Below are 9,742 nucleotides of genomic sequence, written 5' to 3'. Positions count from 1 at the left end.
TGTCCACGTAGTCTGCTGCTCATCATAGACGGCGAATCGGATGCCAAAAAGTCACTTCCCAGGTCCCAGTCCAGGCTTGATGCACTGGCTGAATAGAATAGAGTAGATTAGAAACTCTGCTTCAGCGAAAAAAGTCATAACAAATTTTGGAAATATTTAGTGCAAAACAGACTAAAAATTTAGCCTTTTTTGCCCCAAATATGTTTAGGAAAACATTTAGTCAACTAAAGAGAAAGACAAAAACTTCGGCACAGCGGCCAAACCAAGAAATGGAGAACTTACAGGTTGAAGATCGTCCTGAAGTAGTGTAGAAGTTGACCCATTGAAGGAGCTGCACTTCCAAAACCGCCAAGCTCTGCCATCTTTCAGGTTCCTGATTGGACGCAGTGATACACCAGTAACCTCTGTGTTCTGTTCTTTGTGTGCTTGAGGTCCAGTTCATTTTCCTTAACAGGTGCCGGATTTCAGGCAAGGAATTCTGGGAAGTAAAGCAGAATTAGAATACAGCCACATTTAGGCATTTCAACGCAAATGAAATTTGCCAGCAAACGCGATGCAAATAAGGTTTTCAATGCAACCACTTTACAAATGACATCCGCAATTAAAATGCAACGAAAATGATATTCGCCCTGAACATGCATTAAACATTAAATTTGCACTGAAAATACATTGAAAAAAATTCATAATAAAAACGAATTGAATATGAAAATATAATGCGATGAAAAGGAAATTCACAATGAAAATGCGATGAAAAGGAAATTCGCTAAGAAATTGCATTGATAATGAAATTCGCAATCAAATTGCTCTCGTTTTTGAATAAAAAAGGAAACGCTCTCACCTTGGCTCCTCTGCTTGCTTCATTTCCCTGAAGGACCAGCATTGTGTCAAAACTAGGATTGCAGAGGACCAGCCACAAAAAAGGTGGAGAAGCAGACGTCTGGGGATGAGAAGGACAAAGACACTACATCAGGCTCATCCGTTCCGTTGTTAGGTTCATCCTCCAAGTTGGATCCGGGTACCCCCCCCAGTGCAGCAGACGTGGCCAAGGGCCCGGGAAGTGATTTTCCAGGTCCGATTCGGCGTCCATGATGAGCAGCAGATTTCGTTGACAGCAAGAGCGAGAGGACAGCATCGTTTCAGCGGTTCAAGGTTTGGAAGCATCTATCCCCAACTTACAGCTTCTCTCTGGTTGGCGGCGGACTTCCAGAACACAAAGATGGCCGGAGGCTGGATGGGCATGCCGCCCAGTCCCAATGCTGCCTACCTGGGCATTGGAGGCCTGCACGACAATGGACAAGGGGCCGGCCCACGTCTGCGAAGGGATGAATGGACCACTCCGAGTGAGGCTCGACATGTGGCCAGAGACTTGTTGTCGACGGTTCTGTTCTGTTGGGGTGCCATCCGGGGAGAGGCTGGCCAGAGCGTGTAGCCGACTGAAGGGTTTTTGCCGTTGCTGGATCTGACCGAAGCGACGCAGCGAAGAGTAGATCAGAAGGGTCGTCGTCATGGAGCAGCTGCCGCATGTGCTTTCATCCGACGTAGGGACATTAGTGGAGGAGCTCGAGCCAGATGGTGGCCCCGCTGATGCCTGGCTGGCCCCGCAGTGCATCAACGTTGAACGAAAGGCCTCTGTGGAGCTGTCTGGTTGGGATGGACGTGGTGCCAGCTCGGTGGCAGATTGCCGGTCTGGATCGCACTACATCGTCAATCTCGCAGGAGGGGGATCTGCGAGATTGAGGATGTGCGGCAATCCGGATGGGGAATCCACCACGGAGGTGTCACCACATCGATCCCCACCAGACAGCTCAGCAAAAGCCCCTCATCTGACATTGAGGCTCTAGAGGGAAAGCCGGGAATCAGCAAGGCCTACCTCTGGGTCGTGCTCCTCCACCAACGTCCGTACGTCGGATGAAATCACATACGGCAGCTGCTCCATGAGGACGACCCTTCTGAACTGCTCTTCGGTGCGTCACTCTGGTCGGATCCAGCAAGGGCAAAGGCCCTTCAGTCGGCTATACGCCCGCCCCCGCCAGCCTCTCCCGGATGGCACCCCAACAGACCGGAATCGCCGACAAGAAGTCTCTGGAGACACGTCAAGCCTCAGCCAGAGCGGTCCAGTCATCCGTTCGTAGAGGTTGGACCGCGCCTTGTCCATTGTCGTGCAGGCCTCCAACGCCTGGGTAGGCGGCAGTGGGACCGGGCGGCATGCCCATCCAGCCTCCGCCCATCTCAGTGTTCTGGCAGTCCGCCGCCAACCAGAAAGGTGCTGCAAGTTGGGGATAGAGGCTTCCAGACGTTGAACCGCTGAAACGATGCCGTCCTTCCGCTCTTGCTGTCCACGAAATCTGCTGCACATCATGGAGGCCGAATCAGACACCGAAAAGTCACTTCCCAGGCCCTTGGCCAGGTCTGCTGCACTGGGGGGGGCACCCGATTCCACCCCCTCTTCCTTGGAGGATAAACAGCACGACGGAGGACCCGAGCCTGAGTGAGTGGGAAAGGGAAAAGCTTCGATTTCCGACTCACCGCAGAAACCATTCTGTCCTCCCGCTCTTGCTGTCCACGTAGTCTGCTGCTCATCATGGACGGCGAATCGGATGCCAAAAAGTCACTTCCCAGGTCCCAGTCCAGGCTTGATGCACTGGCTGAATAGAATAGAGTAGATTAGAAACTCTGCTTCAGCGAAAAAAGTCATAACAAATTTTGGAAATATTTAGTGCAAAACAGACTAAAAATTTAGTCTTTTTTTGCCCCAAATATGTTTAGGAAAACATTTAGTCAACTAAAGAGAAAGACGAAAACTTCGGCACAGCGGCCAAACCAAGAAATGGAGAACTTACAGGTTGAAGATCGTCCTGAAGTAGTGTAGAAGTTGACCCATTGAAGGAGCTGCACTTCCAAAACCGCCAAGCTCTGCCATCTTTCAGGTTCCTGATTGGACGCAGTGATACACCAGTAACCTCTGTGTTCTGTTCTTTGTGTGCTTGAGGTCCAGTTCATTTTCCTTAACAGGTGCTGGATTTCAGGCAAGGAATTCTGGGAAGTAAAGCAGAATTAGAATACAGCCACATTTAGGCATTTCAACGCAAATGAAATTTGCCAGCAAACGCGATGCAAATAAGATTTTCAATGCAACCACTTTACAAATGACATCCGCAATTAAAATGCAACGAAAATGATATTCGCCCTGAACATGCATTAAACATTAAATTTGCAATGAAAATACATTGAAAAAAAATTCATAATAAAAACGAATTGAATATGAAAATATAATGCGATGAAAAGGAAATTTACAATGAAAATGCGATGATAAGGAAATTGCTAAGAAATTGCATTGATAATGAAATTCGCAATCAAAATGCTCTCGTTTTTGAATAAAAAAAGAAACGCTCTCACCTTGGCTCCTCTGCTTGCTTCATTTCCCTGAAGGACCAGCATTGTGTCAAAACTAGGATTGCAGAGGACCAGCCACAAAAAAGGTGGAGAAGCAGACGTCTGGGGATGAGAAGGACAAAGACACTACATCAGGCTCAGCCGCTCCGTTGTTAGGTTCATCCTCCAAGTTGGATCCGGGTACCCCCCCCCCAGTGCAGCAGACGTGGCCAAGGGCCCGGGAAGTGATTTTCCAGGTCCGATTCGGCGTCCATGATGAGCAGCAGATTTCAATGACAGCAAGAGCGAGAGGACAGCATCGTTTCAGCGGTTCAAGGTTTGGAAGCATCTATCCCCAACTTACAGCTTCTCTCTGGTTGGCGGCGGACTTCCAGAACACAAAAATGGCCGGAGGCTGGATGGGCATGCCGCCCAGTCCCAATGCTGCCTACCTGGGCATTGGAGATCTGCACGACAATGGACAAGGGGCCGGCCCACGTCTGCGAAGGGATGAATGGACCACTCCGAGTGAGGCTCGACATGTGGCCAGAGACTTGTTGTCGACGGTTCTGTTCTGTTGGGGTGCTATCTGGGGAGAGGCTGGCCAGAGCGTGTAGCCGACTGAAGGGTTTTTGCCGTTGCTGGATCTGACCGAAGCGACGCAGCGAAGAGTAGATCAGAAGGGTCGTCGTCATGGAGCAGCTGCCGCATGTACTTTCATCCGACGTAGGGACATTAGTGGAGGAGCTCGAGCCAGATGGTGGCCCCGCTGATGCCTGGCTGGCCCCGCAGTGCATCAACGTTGGACGAAAGGCCTCTGTGGAGCTGTCTGGTTGGGATGGACGTGGTGCCAGCTCGGTGGCAGATTGCCGGTCTGGATCGCACTACATCGTCAATCTCGCAGGAGGGGGATCTGCGAGATTGAGGATGTGCGGCAATCCGGATGGGGAATCCACCACGGAGGTGTCACCACATCGATCCCCACCAGACAGCTCAGCAAAAGCCCCTCATCTGACATTGAGGCTCTAGAGGGAAAGCCGGGAATCAGCAAGGCCTACCTCTGGGTCGTGCTCCTCCACCAACGTCCGTACGTCGGATGAAAGCACATACGGCAGCTGCTCCATGAGGACGACCCTTCTGAACTGCTCTTCGGTGCGTCACTCTGGTCGGATCCAGCAAGGGCAAAGGCCCTTCAGTCGGCTATACGCCCCGCCCCCGCCAGCCTCTCCCGGATGGCACCCCAACAGACCGGAATCGCCGACAAGAAGTCTCTGGAGACACGTCAAGCCTCAGCCAGAGCGGTCCAGTCATCCGTTCGTAGAGGTTGGACCGCGCCTTGTCCATTGTCTTGCAGGCCTCCAACGCCTGGGTAGGCGGCAGTGGGACCGGGCGGCATGCCCATCCAGCCTCCGCCCATCTCAGTGTTCTGGCAGTCCGCCGCCAACCAGAAAGGTGCTGCAAGTTGGGGATAGAGGCTTCCAGACGTTGAACCGCTGAAACGATGCCGTCCTTCCGCTCTTGCTGTCCACGAAATCTGCTGCACATCAGGGAGGCCGAATCAGACACCGAAAAGTCACTTCCCAGGCCCTTGGCCAGGTCTGCTGCACTGGGGGGGCACCCGATTCCACCCCCTCTTCCTTGGAGGATAAACAGAACGACGGACGACCCGAGCCTGAGTGAGTGGGAAAGGGAAAAGCTTTGATTTCCGACTCACCGCAGAAACCATTCTGTCCTCCCGCTCTTGCTGTCCACGTAGTCTGCTGCTCATCATGGACGGCGAATCGGATGCCAAAAAGTCACTTCCCAGGTCCCAGTCCAGGCTTGATGCACTGGCTGAATAGAATAGAGTAGATTAGAAACTCTGCTTCAGCGAAAAAAGTCATAACAAATTTTGGAAATATTTAGTGCAAAACAGACTAAAAATTTAGTCTTTTTTGCCCCAAATATGTTTAGGAAAACATTTAGTCAACTAAAGAGAAAGACGAAAACTTCGGCACAGCGGCCAAACCAAGAAATTGAGAACTTACAGGTTGAAGATCGTCCTGAAGTAGTGTAGAAGTTGACCCATTGAAGGAGCTGCACTTCCAAAACCGCCAAGCTCTGCCATCTTTCAGGTTCCTGATTGGACGCAGTGATACACCAGTAACCTCTGTGTTCTGTTCTTTGTGTGCTTGAGGTCCAGTTCATTTTCCTTAACAGGTGCTGGATTTCAGGCAAGGAATTCTGGGAAGTAAAGCAGAATTAGAATACAGCCACATTTAGGCATTTCAACGCAAATGAAATTTGCCAGCAAACGCGATGCAAATAAGATTTTCAATGCAACCACTTTACAAATGACATCCGCAATTAAAATGCAACGAAAATGATATTCGCCCTGAACATGCATTAAACATTAAATTTGCACTGAAAATACATTGAAAAAAAATTCATAATAAAAACGAATTGAATATGAAAATATAATGCGATGAAAAGGAAATTCACAATGAAAATGCATTGATAATGAAATTCGCAATCAAAATGCTCTCGTTTTTGAATAAAAAAGGAAACGCTCTCACCTTGGCTCCTCTGCTTGCTTCATTTCCCTGAAGGACCAGCATTGTGTCAAAACTAGGATTGCAGCCAGCCACAAAAAAGGTGGAGAAGCAGACGTCTGGGGATGAGAAGGACAAAGACACTACATCAGGCTCAGCCGCTCCGTTGTTAGGTTCATCCTCCAAGTTGGATCCGGGTACCCCCCCCAGTGCAGCAGACGTGGCCAAGGGCCCGGGAAGTGATTTTCCAGGTCCGATTCGGCGTCCATGATGAGCAGCAGATTTCAATGACAGCAAGAGCGAGAGGACAGCATCGTTTCAGCGGTTCAAGGTTTGGAAGCATCTATCCCCAACTTACAGCTTCTCTCTGGTTGGCGGCGGACTTCCAGAACACAAAAATGGCCGGAGGCTGGATGGGCATGCCGCCCAGTCCCAATGCTGCCTACCTGGGCATTGGAGATCTGCACGACAATGGACAAGGGGCCGGCCCACGTCTGCGAAGGGATGAATGGACCACTCCGAGTGAGGCTCGACATGTGGCCAGAGACTTGTTGTCGACGGTTCTGTTCTGTTGGGGTGCTATCTGGGGAGAGGCTGGCCAGAGCGTGTAGCTGACTGAAGGGTTTTTGCCGTTGCTGGATCTGACCGAAGCGACGCAGCGAAGAGTAGATCAGAAGGGTCGTCGTCATGGAGCAGCTGCCGCATGTACTTTCATCCGACGTAGGGACATTAGTGGAGGAGCTCGAGCCAGATGGTGGCCCCGCTGATGCCTGGCTGGCCCCGCAGTGCATCAACGTTGGACGAAAGGCCTCTGTGGAGCTGTCTGGTTGGGATGGACGTGGTGCCAGCTCGGTGGCAGATTGCCGGTCTGGATCGCACTACATCGTCAATCTCGCAGGAGGGGGATCTGCGAGATTGAGGATGTGCGGCAATCCGGATGGGGAATCCACCACGGAGGTGTCACCACATCGATCCCCACCAGACAGCTCAACAAAAGCCCCTCATCTGACATTGAGGCTCTAGAGGGAAAGCCGGGAATCAGCAAGGCCTACCTCTGGGTCGTGCTCCTCCACCAACGTTCTCACGTCGGATGAATGCACATACGGCAGCTGCTCCATGAGGACGACCCTTCTGAACTGCTCTTCGGTGCGTCACTCTGGTCGGATCCAGCAAGGGCAAAGGCCCTTCAGTCGGCTATACGCCCCGCCCCCGCCAGCCTCTCCCGGATGGCACCCCAACAGACCGGAATCGCCGACAACAAGTCTCTGGAGACACGTCAAGCCTCAGCCAGAGCGGTCCAGTCATCCGTTCGTAGAGGTTGGACCGCGCCTTGTCCATTGTCGTGCAGGCATCCAACGCCTGGGTAGGCGGCAGTGGGACCGGGCGGCATGCCCATCCAGCCTCCGCCCATCTCAGTGTTCTGGCAGTCCGCCGCCAACCAGAAAGGTGCTGCAAGTTGGGGATAGAGGCTTCCAGACGTTGAACCGCTGAAACGATGCCGTCCTTCCGCTCTTGCTGTCCACGAAATCTGCTGCACATCAGGGAGGCCGAATCAGACACCGAAAAGTCACTTCCCAGGCCCTTGGCCAGGTCTGCTGCACTGGGGGGGCACCCGATTCCACCCCCTCTTCCTTGGAGGATAAACAGAACGACGGACGACCCGAGCCTGAGTGAGTGGGAAAGGGAAAAGCTTTGATTTCCGACTCACAGCAGAAACCATTCTGTCCTCCCGCTCTTGCTGTCCACGTAGTCTGCTGCTCATCATGGACGGCGAATCGGATGCCAAAAAGTCACTTCCCAGGTCCCAGTCCAGGCTTGATGCACTGGCTGAATAGAATAGAGTAGATTAGAAACTCTGCTTCAGCGAAAAAAGTCATAACAAATTTTGGAAATATTTAGTGCAAAACAGACTAAAAATTTAGTCTTTTTTGCCCCAAATATGTTTAGGAAAACATTTAGTCAACTAAAGAGAAAGACGAAAACTTCGGCACAGCGGCCAAACCAAGAAATTGAGAACTTACAGGTTGAAGATCGTCCTGAAGTAGTGTAGAAGTTGACCCATTGAAGGAGCTGCACTTCCAAAACCGCCAAGCTCTGCCATCTTTCAGGTTCCTGATTGGACGCAGTGATACACCAGTAACCTCTGTGTTCTGTTCTTTGTGTGCTTGAGGTCCAGTTCATTTTCCTTAACAGGTGCTGGATTTCAGGCAAGGAATTCTGGGAAGTAAAGCAGAATTAGAATACAGCCACATTTAGGCATTTCAACGCAAATGAAATTTGCCAGCAAACGCGATGCAAATAAGATTTTCAATGCAACCACTTTACAAATGACATCCGCAATTAAAATGCAACGAAAATGATATTCGCCCTGAACATGCATTAAACATTAAATTTGCACTGAAAATACATTGAAAAAAAATTCATAATAAAAACGAATTGAATATGAAAATATAATGCGATGAAAAGGAAATTCACAATGAAAATGCATTGATAATGAAATTCGCAATCAAAATGCTCTCGTTTTTGAATAAAAAAGGAAACGCTCTCACCTTGGCTCCTCTGCTTGCTTCATTTCCCTGAAGGACCAGCATTGTGTCAAAACTAGGATTGCAGCCAGCCACAAAAAAGGTGGAGAAGCAGACGTCTGGGGATGAGAAGGACAAAGACACTACATCAGGCTCAGCCGCTCCGTTGTTAGGTTCATCCTCCAAGTTGGATCCGGGTACCCCCCCCAGTGCAGCAGACGTGGCCAAGGGCCCGGGAAGTGATTTTCCAGGTCCGATTCGGCGTCCATGATGAGCAGCAGATTTCAATGACAGCAAGAGCGAGAGGACAGCATCGTTTCAGCGGTTCAAGGTTTGGAAGCATCTATCCCCAACTTACAGCTTCTCTCTGGTTGGCGGCGGACTTCCAGAACACAAAAATGGCCGGAGGCTGGATGGGCATGCCGCCCAGTCCCAATGCTGCCTTCCTGGGCATTGGAGATCTGCACGACAATGGACAAGGGGCCGGCCCACGTCTGCGAAGGGATGAATGGACCACTCCGAGTGAGGCTCGACATGTGGCCAGAGACTTGTTGTCGACGGTTCTGTTCTGTTGGGGTGCTATCTGGGGAGAGGCTGGCCAGAGCGTGTAGCTGACTGAAGGGTTTTTGCCGTTGCTGGATCTGACCGAAGCGACGCAGCGAAGAGTAGATCAGAAGGGTCGTCGTCATGGAGCAGCTGCCGCATGTACTTTCATCCGACGTAGGGACATTAGTGGAGGAGCTCGAGCCAGATGGTGGCCCCGCTGATGCCTGGCTGGCCCCGCAGTGCATCAACGTTGGACGAAAGGCCTCTGTGGAGCTGTCTGGTTGGGATGGACGTGGTGCCAGCTCGGTGGCAGATTGCCGGTCTGGATCGCACTACATCGTCAATCTCGCAGGAGGGGGATCTGCGAGATTGAGGATGTGCGGCAATCCGGATGGGGAATCCACCACGGAGGTGTCACCACATCGATCCCCACCAGACAGCTCAACAAAAGCCCCTCATCTGACATTGAGGCTCTAGAGGGAAAGCCGGGAATCAGCAAGGCCTACCTCTGGGTCGTGCTCCTCCACCAACGTTCTCACGTCGGATGAATGCACATACGGCAGCTGCTCCATGAGGACGACCCTTCTGAACTGCTCTTCGGTGCGTCACTCTGGTCGGATCCAGCAAGGGCAAAGGCCCTTCAGTCGGCTATACGCCCCGCCCCCGCCAGCCTCTCCCGGATGGCACCCCAACAGACCGGAATCGCCGACAACAAGTCTCTGGAGACACGTCAAGCCTCAGCCAGAGCGGTCCAGTCATCCGTTCGTA

The sequence above is a fragment of the Oryzias latipes genome, chromosome 22 (genome assembly GCF_053564925.1).
Source record: "Oryzias latipes strain Hd-rR chromosome 22, Olatipes_Hd-rR_3.1".
Lineage (NCBI taxonomy): Eukaryota > Metazoa > Chordata > Actinopteri > Beloniformes > Adrianichthyidae > Oryzias > Oryzias latipes.
The sequence above is the reverse complement of the archived record's forward strand: the minus strand, read 5'-3'. Positions refer to the sequence as shown.